At 39.1% G+C, this 13,583-nt stretch overlaps 1 pseudogene; it reads left to right on the top strand.

Annotated features, from left to right (window-relative positions):
- The first annotated feature begins 10,832 nt into the window (after nt 1–10,832).
- Nucleotides 10,833–11,961, top strand: LOC127684169 (3-methyl-2-oxobutanoate dehydrogenase [lipoamide] kinase, mitochondrial-like; annotated as a pseudogene).
- Nucleotides 11,962–13,583: the final 1,622 nt, after the last annotated feature.

The following is a 13,583-nucleotide window of genomic DNA, read 5'->3' as shown; positions in this document are numbered from 1 at the left end:
TATTTTCTAGTTTTCAAAATGTCTCATTATATTTCTAATGTGAATGACCCTGAACTCTACCTTTTTCACTTGGTAGAACATTTGAAATGATTCCATGGCATCATGTGCTCTCTGTAAGGATGGATTTTAATGACTGTACAGCATTAAAAGTGACTTTGTCATAGTTAACACCATTAAATTGGCTGAGCAATTTTCTCTCTTTTACAACTAAAATACTTTTCTGTTCTTCATGTGCATGATATAATTGTATTTGATGTAATAAGAATAGAGTATAATCTAAAAATACAATTTTGGGGTCAAAAGTTGTAGCCGCCTGCGGCCACATGTCAACTGGATACCTGAAAGAGAATTCTGGGGATAAACGGGAAGGGGACGAAAGAGAAATGAGTCAAAACGATAGTTGCCGATAGAGACTGACTTTACTATTATTTAGCCAATGTATATAGTCTTTAGAAAACCACCCTGCCCCCCAAATGGCCGTGAATTCCTTGGATCTTCTTCTTAGCGGGTTGCCTGCTTCCAGTCATGCAGGTTTTCAGCTGTATTGTTCCCAACGGAACAAGGGCCGGAGATAACACCAGGGGAAGGGTGGAGGCTGCCGGCCAGGAATGTCGCAGCTTGAATAGGATGGGCTGAGAAGTCCAGCTAAATGCTGTGGGGGAAGGGACAAAAAGTTATAACTTGGGTCTAATTTTAATTACTTTTTACAGTTTTATGAGCAATACATGAAACTAAGAAAAAGAATCAACAGGAAAGCATTTAGTGAAATGTTACAGCTCTCCTTTGTTTTCTTTCCCATGTTCCCAGTTTTCATACATGTGCACATTGAATAAATATATTTTTACATAAATAATAGATCACCTATAATATTATTTTATAACATACATATTTCACAATAGCTTTATTTCTTAACTGTAAGTTTTCTTTTTAACTCTTCAAAATTTTAAAGTTTCTCACATTTCTTCACCCATGCATATCTATATTAATATTTTAATTTTCATGTACTATACATGATGTAAAAATTCTAGACATCTATGTGGTATATGCAATTATCATACGTCCTTTCTACTTTGCCTTTTGAAGGTAAATCCTATTCATTTTTTCTATTATTATTTGCAATTTAAAAGCATTAATTTAAAATTGTTTTAAGAAACTAATTTTCAGCAATATATTATTACTTGGAGTGTCAGTATTCATCATACAAAGAAATAAATCATAAATCAACTAAGATGTTGATTTTTTTGTTATGAGTAGTATATTTGTTTGCAAAGGTTAAGATTACTTTCTACCAATTATGACAACTGGGATTGAATTATTATTAATGGACTCTATTTGTTGTGTATAGAAAAAGCAACATGGCTTCCAGGAAAATGTTTTAGAAAGAACCCTGAGAGGAAGTCTGTGCTTGTATGGAAGGCTTATTCATGCTGAGACCCACAGGAGTGAGAGAGTAGGATGCCCCTACTTCTACCTTCAATTAGATCAGAGGGAAGGAAGCAGCTTAGGAGTGTGTTTTCACCAATGTGAATGGAAAGGACAAAGGGCAAAGGGTAATTAGCTCCTGACCCAAAAGAGCTCATAAGAGAAGGTAATTCCAGTAAAAGTTTCACTTTGACTATTTCAATAGCATATGTATGTGTGAGATGGTGTGTGTTCATCAATAGTAAAAGTTTCTTTATGGGAACACCTCATGGCAGGGTCATGAACTTATGCACACTTAAGAAGCAGCCTGGACTGGTAAGCGTGAGAGAGCATGCACCATCCAGTGGCATAAGTGTGACTATATTCTTTACATTTGAGGTGATGTTAGAATGTGAGACAAAGGTTACTGTATCACTTGAAATTCTATGAGATTTTGGAATAGATAGGAATACTCATTTACAAGCTGATGCGGTATGAATATTGATAATGATTTCAATATTCAAGCCGACAGCTATCTATGGGGGGAAAACTGCAAATATTTCCAAATTCTAACCTTCTGCCCAGCTATTTGGCCAACTATGCAATTCCAAGATTTTCAAGCTATGCTAAAAGAAAATAGGTTAAGATCAGTGATGGTCTCTCATTCATTCATTCATTCATTCATCCATTCAAGGAGGATTGATTGAGAGAATATTAGCATATAATGCATGATTTATCACAAATGCCAAAATAACAGAGCTAAAGAACATAGATTACCTTTTTCCAGCAATAGTGTAAGCATACACAGAACATACATGAACGATTGGGTACCTCTGCCTCCCTCTGCATTCTGCTTCCACATCCTGGTCCTCAGGGTTTCTCCAAGTCCTGCTCTCACGTCACCAACCTGCTAGGCAGTGAGACTAGAGGAAGAAATGTCAGGCCTATCCTTTGCTCTCTTCATTCACTTTCACAAAACTGCCCAGAAGCTTGACTTACTTTTCACTTCCATTTTGCTGGACAAAACAGTCGTATAGTCATGCCTAACAACCAGAACTCTAAACAAATCTAGTGCATTATTTGTGATTGACAACCACATGCCGGTCTATAGTTTCCCAGAGATTAAAATATACATATTTATATTAATGAAGAAACATTTAGTCCTGTCTGCCATCATAATTCTACTATACTAGAATTCTTTGTAGGTGCCTATAAAGAAAATGGTATTTCACCCATAAATGTATATATTTCATGCTTGAAAACAGTTTAAGTTTAAAATACAGTAGGAAGTAACAAGAAAGAAGGGATGGTAGTCAAGAAAAGGGAATAGTATGATCCTGGAAAATGTTGCACTTTCAATGATGCTGGTAGTTTGGCTCAGAATCTGCTTGGCTCTCTCACCACAATGAGGCTCACCTAGGAGAACTCTAGGGAGAAGAGAGAGCCACAGAAGTTGGCCTCAAATCTGGGAGCTTTACTAATTCCAGGGAATTTGGCCAGACGGAGAAGTTGGACTTACTCTATCAGAGCAAACCACTTTAGGAATAGGGTTCCGGGCTGAGAAAAAATGTCTGCCAGCCCATAAAATGCTGCCCTTTCTACCTGACCATCCAACTGGATCACCCATCATTAGAAAACAGGAGCTCAATGAAAAAGTACTAGTTGCAACAATACCCGAAACAGAGGTAACACTCAGTCCATCGACAAATCAATGATGATAAAGAACTTGTGTGAGGCTACGTATCCACTTTGGCATGACATCCACAGTTCTTAACTTCTAGACTGCAATACCCATCTGCACAGGATTGCTTTCATTTATCATCTCTTCGTTTGTAAAACATGCAACTCTGCTTTTCGTCAAGGTCATATTTATTGCACTGGAGGAAAGAAGAAACATAGACCACCACTCAAGCACCACAGTGTCATTGGCATGAAGTTTCTCAGACAGCTTGAACTGGATGGCAGCAGTGGAATAAAAACAAGGGAAAAGATGTGAGTTAGGTATACTCCGTGATCTAGTGCCTGACTGGTGATGGATCACAAGCTGAGGAAAGATTATAATAAGAAAATTTCCAACATAGTAGCTGAAGAAGTAAATGGTAGCTCAATAAGCAACTGAAACCCAGAAAGACAATTGATAAAGCCACTTGGTTTATGACAATGAAGAATTATTTAGTAAAAAATGTATGTTGTATTTTTCTGTTAATAACTTATCATTAGAATCACTAGGGATATGTTACAATTTTTGTTTTATTAAGATGAGAAAATAAATGTTAGGAGGTTTTCTCACTTGCAAATAAATTCTTACTGATATTTTAGGAGTACTTAAATAATTGTAGTAACAAATAAAAGATAAAACCAGACTTAGGCTAAGTAAGACTTTTATTCCAAAGTGTATTGGTTAGGTGTGGTGGCAAATGACGTTAATTCCAGCACTTAAGAGGTAGAGAGGATGGTGAATCTGAGTTCAATCCCCATGATCTACATAGAGAATTTCACAAATATTAGGACCTGGACCCTATCTCCTACTTTGTTTATTTTTTGTCTATACATACCCTTAGTAATGAATATGTTACTGCAGATCACATTATTGTTTTTTACTTTACCCAAAATTATTGGAATTGAATATATGACCGCTTTTATTACTTTATTTTCATAATGTGCTCATTTATTGATTAAGATTCATTTTCTCAGAAAGCACTTGAGATAGAACACATGTGTTCAGGACTTAGTTCCTAAGCTACATGTAAAGCCCTGTGAGAATAAACACCCTAACCCTACAACTTAGTCCAGCTTGAACATTGCAACTATTTCCATTAAAATAATGCAACACAAATAGATATACTAACATGCAAGGGGGGAATTTCAGTGTTCCATCACTAAACTAAGAAACACACATAGCTATGGAATCTGAAATTGGGAGAAATATCTTTCCCAGGATGATTCCCTCTAACTGGTACCCAGGACCTATTGATCAGCTCTGAAATCCCACATGTAAAAATAACTGAGAAAGATGTATTTATATACTGATACACTGATGTATGTGTTTGTATCTATGTAAATATATGTATGTAACTGTAACAATGAGAGAAAAAAGGCCATAGAGTTGATAGGGAGTAAGGACAGGCATTGGAGAAATAACAAGTAGAAAACGTGAGTAACTTCATCTTTATTTTAATTTAAAAAAATTAAAATGAAAATATAAAACAGAAGATTCCAAATGGCAACCTAACCCAAAACCCATAAGAAAAATTTAAACACAGTAAGGTAGAATATGAAGCAAATAATGATTAAGTATGAAACATTCAAAAAATTTAAAAGGTATGACTATACATTTTTAAAATAACTGAATGTTAATGGTCTAAATAATGCAATCGAATGAGCAGAATGAATTACCATAACAAGACCCACACATATGTTCTGTACAAGAAATGCATCTCATTGGCAAAGATAAACACATCGTTCAGCAAAAGGATGGAAAAGGTATTCCAGTTAAGTGTATCTAATAAGCAAGCAGATGTAGCAACACTAATACTAATACTAATCTGACAAAATCGGCTTCAAACTAAAATCATTCAGGGAAGAAATCAGCCCTGAATGGTGATTAAGGGAATAATCGATCAAGAGGGTATTTCAATTCTATGTGTGCACACATGCACTGGGCATTGGCACACATTGTTTTATAGAACAAGCACTATGGTATATATGGAGGTAGACTGATCTCAACACAGAAATATGGGTGAATTTTAAGACCCAACTCTAATCAATAGACACGTAGTCTAGACAAAAACAAACAAACAAAATCCCCACCCAACCTAAATATCTTTATAGATCAAGTGGACTTAAAAGTCATCTACAGAATATTCCTCCAAATTGCTGCAGAAAGCTCTTAACCACCTGCCTCAGGTTTTTGTTGGGACAAATGCCATGACCAAACATAGCTTTGGCAGGAAAGAGTTGAATTTGTGATACATTTCCAGATAACAGTGCATCACTGAGAGAGCTGAAACCTGGAGGCAGGAGTTGGAGCAGAGTCCACTGTGGAGTTCTGCTTACTGGCTTGCCCTCCTTGCCTCGCTCCGTGTGATTTCTTATAGAAAGCTGCTCGAGCTGCTGTCAATACTGACGCTTGTCTCCCAACCCTCTGAGCCTGGGACACTGGGGTTCATCACATGGCCACGCCCACATCAGCAGTACACACTCACTCAAGACTTCCCTCACTCTGGGCTTTCTCTGCTCCTTACATAATACTCTCTGTAAAGAATGAACATTGATGCAAAGGATTACTGCAGAAAGAGAAAGGGCTGGTTATGATGTGAGAAAATACTGTAACTCTGTATTTGTTCCACCCAGAGGAGAAACCGGGATGGGAGATAGCATTTGAAATGTAAATAAAATAACCAATAAAAAATTTTTAAAAAGAGAAAGAAAAATGAGTATTCCTGTTGAAATGGCACAAAACTTTAAGTTATTTCATTTAATTAACAGAAAAGCTGAAATACACTTTATAATGAGAGACATTATTCCTAAGATAATGGCAGAAAAGCTAGCCTTCATGTGGGCTCTTTATACCTTTATATGGGCTGTCATTACTAGCAGGCACTTTTTCTCCCTTCTTGCCTATTTTCTTGAGTTTCTCTGGGCACACTCTTGCTTCTCCTTCATCGTATGCTTGTATTTGCTATTGTGATTCTAAGTATCCCATTTAATAATGCCAAGAGGACCATTTGCCATAGAATATTATCGCAATGTGTTAGGCCATGAACATATTATTTAGATGGGGGAAGGGAGAGTCTTTGGTATATCACACAGAAGTTGGCCCATGCACTCAATAAAAGCTCATTACGGAAAGATTATAGACGTATAACAATACATTTTAAGTGAGATGCAATGATCCATGAAATTGGTGTGGCTAATTAGCAGATCAAATCTCTGTAAGAACCGGATGTCTTTAATATCCCGCCGTTGCTTAAACCTATAGGTATTTTACTATCCACAAATGCTTAGTAAAATTAAATAATAGTTATAAATGTTCAGTGGGATTAAAGCAACTGTAAAATGAAACCAAACAAAATGAGTTTATTTTGCTAATAGAATAAAGAGAATCCCAGTGTTAATATAACATTACACAGAATCTAGAGCAAACATCCCCTGAATCCCAGCCTCATTTCACATGTAATTAACCTTTCTCAATCAAGCTAAGCATCCTTTATGCCTCCTTCCCAACTGCTGCACATCCACATGCCTCCTTCCACATGACTAAAAGCCCAGCATCAATGCATACTAGCAATACTTCCTCACACAGCATTTCCAGAGCAACATCATCCCAAGAGTAATTAGAATACTAACCAATTCATCCAGTTATATGGATGTATTACAAGTCCGTGTTCACTTTAAGGAACTAGGCAGCATTTGTCACTAATGAAACATGTGTATTAGTAGGTTTCAATTGTATATTACATGGTATATTTTGCTCATTTCAGTCACTTGGTCACAGCCTACTTTCTTACAAGTGCTAACAATTTTGAAGTGGCAACTTTCCCCTGTGGGAAGAATCCCATACTCTCTCTACAGAGACAGAGCATACTCTGTAGGTCAGTCAGCTCTTTTGATTCCATTGGTATTAGTGATTGGAAAGTAAGTTTAAGACCCCAGTAGGGATGGGGTCTAAATAAAGCTAATAAAGCTAAAGGTGAGAGCTGCCTGGAAAACATGAACTTGAGAATATGTGAGGAACAGCCAGAGAATAAAGTGAGGTAGAGCTGGCATCTAGAGTAAAGGCACACCTGGACAGTAAAGCCAATGCCCAGAAGGGAGGCCAGCCAGGTCGGCGGAAGCAACAATCTTACAGTTCTTGAGACGGCACCATCTCTAAGGTCAGTGCTACCTTGAGACTTCACAGTTATATCACCCCCAGAATTCCCATCTTTTCGCAATTTTTGGTAAGCATTTTTCTATAATAACCATAAGAGTTCCAAATAATACAGTATCAGACCTATGTGTTAAAATGTATATCATTAAGAGCATGGAGTGAGGAACTCTAAACTTGAATCTTGATTTCTGTCCAGCTATTCACTTCTTGGACTTTCTTTGTAAATAACACGTGCAGAAGACAGGGTTCCCTTCAGTATTTAGAAATTTTGTTGCAAGCATTGAATGAGTTACCAATATAGTGTACATCTAAGACACACTGATAATAAATGAATGTTGTTTTATAACAATGATTTAGCAGACTTGTTTGTGTGTTTGTTTTTAAGTAGGAACTAAAACTGAGTTTTGAAATTTATTAAAAATATATTTGTAAACATAACATTTAGAATGAAAATGCTCATTTTAAAATATGTAATAACTTGATATTTGTGAACATACACAGATGGTATAAAACCCGCACCACTAAAAATGATTAATGACGTGGCATTGTGCTGATGGAACAAGAGCTTCACTGGGACAAGGTGGGCACTGGCCTTCTTGCCTTCTTGGAAGAGCTGAGTACCTGGTTCAAGGAACTCATGAGAGCCACAAGGCTGAATCAGCAGAGAGTGTGACCACCTAGCATGTACAGCAACAACACGCTTCTTTAGGATTCACAGATAAAAGGGAAACACAACTTTTTCCCACTTGAAACTGATCAGGATCACATTGCAGCATTTGAAAGAGTGATATCAAATCTGAATCCGAGTGAAGCATTGCACTTCTTTCCTGCTATAACTTAAAAAGAAAGAGGAGGACGAGAAGGAGGAGAAGGAGGAGGAGGGGGAAGGGGAGGGGAAAAAGGATGGGGCAGGAGAGAAAATATGAAACCAAACAACCCTAAACCTAAACCCCACAGGCTCCTGGAGGCAGTAGGGCACTCTGTCCATCTGTGGGTACACCTCACACCCTGACTCCTGTGACCAAAGAATTTGGAAAGCAGCCCAGAGTTTGGCATGCATCAGTGTCACCAGTGAGTGACACTGTTCTTTTTGTTGAAGTTAATGTTACATCTTTGAATGTTATTGCCCAGCTGACCTCCAAGCCCCTCTCTAGCTGCCTTGTTCCTGATTGCCTTATACCTCTCCAGGGCCCCACTTGATCTACTTGACTTTGAGTGCTAAACTCAAGTGACCATCACTATCCGGAAAGCATCCCCTGTGGGCTCCACACAGGCTTGCATGGGACAGTGATGTTTCATTCCAAAGCCATGCCAAGGCCTTAGCCCAGGCTTGTTTTAGACACCAATGACCAGATTTTACATGTGCGAGCATTCGTTCTATCTTTGGCATGAATCTTCTTATGGGTATTAATTATGAATGCCATTGAATCCACCAGTAAATAATCTTTTTAAACCATGTAGTTTTGATGTTCTCGTCTGCCAAAGAATTTTGTTTGAAATTTCCTCATTTTGGTAGTAGAGGCCATAACTGCCATTGTAATACTAATAATGTACCGTGAAACTCAAGGTGCCTACCTGCTCATACAGAAGGGTCTGCAGCTCAGAGTGGGGGAAGGGCAAAGGCACTGGAGGGCCCTGCAAGGGGCAGGGACTGAAGGGTCATTGCCTGAGTCCTCGCAGCACATCTACTGTGGACTGTGTTTCTTTTTGCATGCATTTGGTTGTCTTCGATTGTGTAAAGAGTGTGTACCTTCTGAAACCAACAGCGCCCACCCTGTTTTCAAGAACCCAAAATGTTCAGGTCTGAGCAGAGCTGATTTAAGCAGTTTTATTTCAACAGTACTGAGTTTTACACATTGTAGTAATTTGACCTGTTTCAAGGTTGTTCTAGTTATTAAACGTGAACTGGATTCTGCTGTTTAGAGATGTGTGGTAGTCAGAAAAAGGAAGTAATTATGCTCTGTCTATAGGATCATGAGCTTAAAGCTGGCTTCTGTGTGTTTACTAAGGTGAAGAAATGAAGTGAAGGGAGGAAGTGGAAATGAGGGAGTGACTCAGCCATGATTCAATCAATGGGATTTGTGGAAAGCTGGACCAGAAAATCAAAATTATATGCAACTCATTAATCAATCATAAAATTAGAAATTATAGAAGTTAACATTGGCATATGTTTCTTTTAAGTTTGGAAAAGCAACAAAAAGCATAATACTGCAGAGCATTTGGGCTACAAGTCTATGAATAAGCAAAGCCTGATATAATAGGCATCTACAGCTCAAAATAAATAAATAAATAAATAAATAAATAAATAAATAAACAAATAAACGTGTTTTCCTCCAGATGAAGCAACAGGCCCAGTTTGGGGAGTCAGTTGCTGTTGGTTCATCGCATAAGGATTTTAATTTACCATGCTGGACCTGGAGGGATGAGAGATTGATGTTCCTGATAAACAGAGCAAAGCAGAGCTCCAAGTGGGTCCTGACTATACAGCATCCCCAGCATTTCAACAGAGCTGCAACCCTTCAATGCTCCTTCTGCTCTAGGGTCAGAGGTCAGCAGGGTTATGTGAGAAAACTTCAGTTTACAAGAATACATGAAGAGAAAGGGACTATAGAAACAGAATTACTCCCTTTAGTCTTCTATCATAGTACATCTACTACACGTGAATTTAACTTTTGTAACAATCTGAAAACTAATATATATGATGTATATGTATATGTGTATGAATATGTATATGTATATGCATATGTGCATGCGCATGCGCATGTGTATGCATATGTGTATGTGTATATGTATACGTATTGTCTCAGAATACTGACAGAAAGTTCATAGTTGACCACTGAAAGCAAGGAAGATCAAGATGTCACATTGCAGACCCAGAAAATTTACAGTGTCATAATTAGACACCAGGGAGAGCAAGTGATTATGAACTACTGATAAAGAAGCCAAAATCTAAAGCATAGTATGTACATCAGAGAAATCATACAAGTCTGATAGTATTGAAAACCTCCTAGTCTCAACCCAAACTTACTGGTGAGGCTATTCCTTTATATGACAGCAGTTCGTAAGGACTGGGGGAAGTTTCTGTTTCTTCAAATTTATGAGTTCTGGCACATTGTGATATACATTAAGAAACAAGGAAGTATGCATAAAAAGGGATCAAAATGAACCACCAAAAGTTGACTGTAGAGAACCAGAACTACAGAATTTATCTTGTAAGGAATTCAACATTGCTTTAATACACAATGAAAGTCATACACATATAGACAAATGATGATTTAAAAGTAGGTCATTAAATATATTAAACAAATTGGGTAGAACTAGAAGAGCTGAAAACAATCCAGTAGCGTGATTAAAGACTAAGGCTGGTGAGTGTCTGACCTCGCAATGGAAGCAGCTCTGCCAGCCCTGAGCATGTCAGCATCCTCGAGGGAACACATCCCTGAAATCCGGGGAACACCCTGCCCACTCACTTTCTCTTTACTCCCACTTTGGGGGTCACTGTTACTTGTCAGGTCCTTAGTTCTATAGTGTTACCCTAGTTCAACAAAGAAGCAGGACAATGATTCTGACTTCAGTGCTGGGCAGCGGCCCTCGGAGCAGGTATTCATTTTGGCCCCTCTTGGGGTCCTCACTGTCACACTGGGCTCGCCCAATATGGCCATGGGAATGCTCCAAAACTGTCACCTCCTTTTACAGCCAGCCATTGATGTGGGAGCAGAGAAGCCCTCAGTCCGCCTCACTCCCACAATGATGCTCTATTCTGGTCGCTCACAGGATGGCAGCAAGAGTTACCAATGAGGATCGCTCACCGCATCAAGGGCTTCCGTTGCCTTCCTTTCCTCATTGGTTGCAACCCCATCACACTGCAAGTCCATGAGCTATAGATCTGGGCCTTCCAGAAGCTGAAAGACTTCCCTCCAATCAAGGACTAGGCAGATGAGGCCCAGTATTGGCAGCTGGTGCAACAGCTGCTAGATGACCACAAGGATGTGGTGACCCTGTTACCTGAGGGTCTTCGTGAGAGCCAGAAACACATAGAGGATGAAAAGCTGGTCTGGTACTTATTGGGATCCGAAAGCTGGCTGCTCACCACTTGGCAGTACATGAAGACAAGCTTGATTTTGTTGGCATCATATGCACTCATCTGTCGCCTAAGAAGATCAGTGAGAAGTGGGTGGATTTTGCCAGATGTCTATGTGAGCGAACACAAGTAGGGCAGTGCCCCTCGAGTCCGCATCAATGGACACGTGGCTGCCCATTTCCCCTTCATTCCCATGCCGCTGGACTATGTCCTTCCTGATCTGTTCAAGTAAGCCACAATGTAGAGTCACCTAGACACTTCACAATGTTCCAGATGTGGTCATCATCATCGCCAATAATGATATTGATCTCATCATCAGGATCTCAGACCGGGATGTAGAAATCGCTCATAATGACCTGAATCTGGCCATGGACTACCACTTCACCACAGCTGAGGCCAGCAACCAGGACCTGCGAATCAGCCCTCTCTTCGGCCACCTGGATATGCACAGTGGTGGCCGGTAAGGACCTATGCATGGCTTTAGCTTCGGTATGCCCACGTCCAGGGCCTATGTGGAGTATCTCGGTGGCTTTTGCAAGATATTGGCACAGATGTCTACCTTCGGCTCTGCCACATTGATGGTCGGGAGGAAAGTTTCAGAATCTGATGGTGGATTTTGGCCAGCTAGCCTGCCACACTTCTTGTAGGACCTACTGTGCCTCGCAGGGCCCGCTAGGCTCCCTCCACACACTGCTGCTTCCTGGAGCTTAGGGTCTCAGACAGGTGGACTCAGCTGGAGCTGGGCACCACTCCTCCTCAGCAGGGCTCACCGCTTTCTACCTCTTGGTCTTGGAGGGGAGGAAGCAGGAGCCTCTGGGGCCTCTAACACCAGCTTTGCTGTGCTTACTCTTGAGGAGTCCTTATTTGACCTACAGTTTATTCAAGTTTGCATATTGAATGCCCTCTTGCCCCTCCCCCCAAAGAGATTAAGGCTGATAAATTAAGGGGATAACAAGTAAGTTTAAGGACAGGTGATTTGGAATTGCCTGCCTAGAGGGACCAATGGAAAGAGAATGCGAAAGTATGAAGAAAGACTAGGGGACTTTATGAAATAGTTTCAAGAAAGCAGATACATGTATTAGAGAATTAATAGAAAGAAAAAAGACAGAGAAAGAAAGGTTGGGAAAGTTATTTGAAGAAACACAGTGGTGGGAAGCTTTCAAGATGAAGTAGGCAACTAGATTCAAGAAGGCTGGTAGACTCCAAAGAGTCACACAACCCAATAATTTATGAGGAAACATTGTAGTCGTACTACCAAAAGTCAAAGAGAAATTTTGAAAAATTAAGAAAAAAATTATTAGTTGCACATACACAAACTTCTCTCCAAGCTGAAAACATCACTTACAGAATATGCTATTTTAAAGCCATCAGAAGGAAAACTGTCAAGGAAGAACATGAGACTTGACAAACTAACCTTCAACAATGATGGGGAAAAATAAAGAAAAATAGGGGTTAAGGTAAAACTTGACTTTCCTTATAAGAAATGCTAAAAGAAGAACCTCAATCTAAAGCAAAAGGATGTTAAACAAAATGGGTAAGACATGAAAGCAGGCAGTTTGCTGCCAGTGTACATACATAACTCCACATAGAATGCTGTTATGAGGCAATGGCAGGCAAGACATAAGTCACTTCTAATTGTGGTATAGAAATTAAGGAACTTAGAACATACAGCTTCAAGTAAATATTATTTTAGATGCATAAATAATGAAAATGTAAAACTATAAGGTATTTTGTATACAACTAAGTTGAATTCTTGTCATTTCGAGATATATAGTGAACACATTTTTAGCTAGCTTAACTGCAAAAACAGAGGAGTCATGAAATTAAAAAGGAAAGAGAAGACGCTTTAAACTGATGCAAGAGCAAGAAAAAAAACCTAAGAAATACGATACAAAATTATTTGCTAACAAATTAGATAACTTAAAAGCATTCAGCCTACCAAGGCTGAGCAACGAAGAAATAGAAAATCAGGACAGACCAATAACACAGTAGTAATATAATTATCTTAGTTATTTTTTTCTGTTGCTATGGAAAAGGATAAAGGATTTATTCTCACCCAGGTTTCACTGTTATAGTCCACTCTATCAGAGAAGCCATGGCAGCAAGAGCAGGAGGCTGCTTGTTACATCATAGCATCTACCATCAGGAAGCAGAGAGGAATAATTCTCATGCTAGTGTTTATCTGGCTTTCTCCATTTTATAGACTTCAGAATCTCTACCCAGAGGATG

This window comes from Apodemus sylvaticus, chromosome 5 (assembly GCF_947179515.1).
Source record: "Apodemus sylvaticus chromosome 5, mApoSyl1.1, whole genome shotgun sequence".
Classification (NCBI taxonomy): domain Eukaryota; kingdom Metazoa; phylum Chordata; class Mammalia; order Rodentia; family Muridae; genus Apodemus; species Apodemus sylvaticus.
This window is presented reverse-complemented; position numbering and strand designations above follow the sequence as displayed.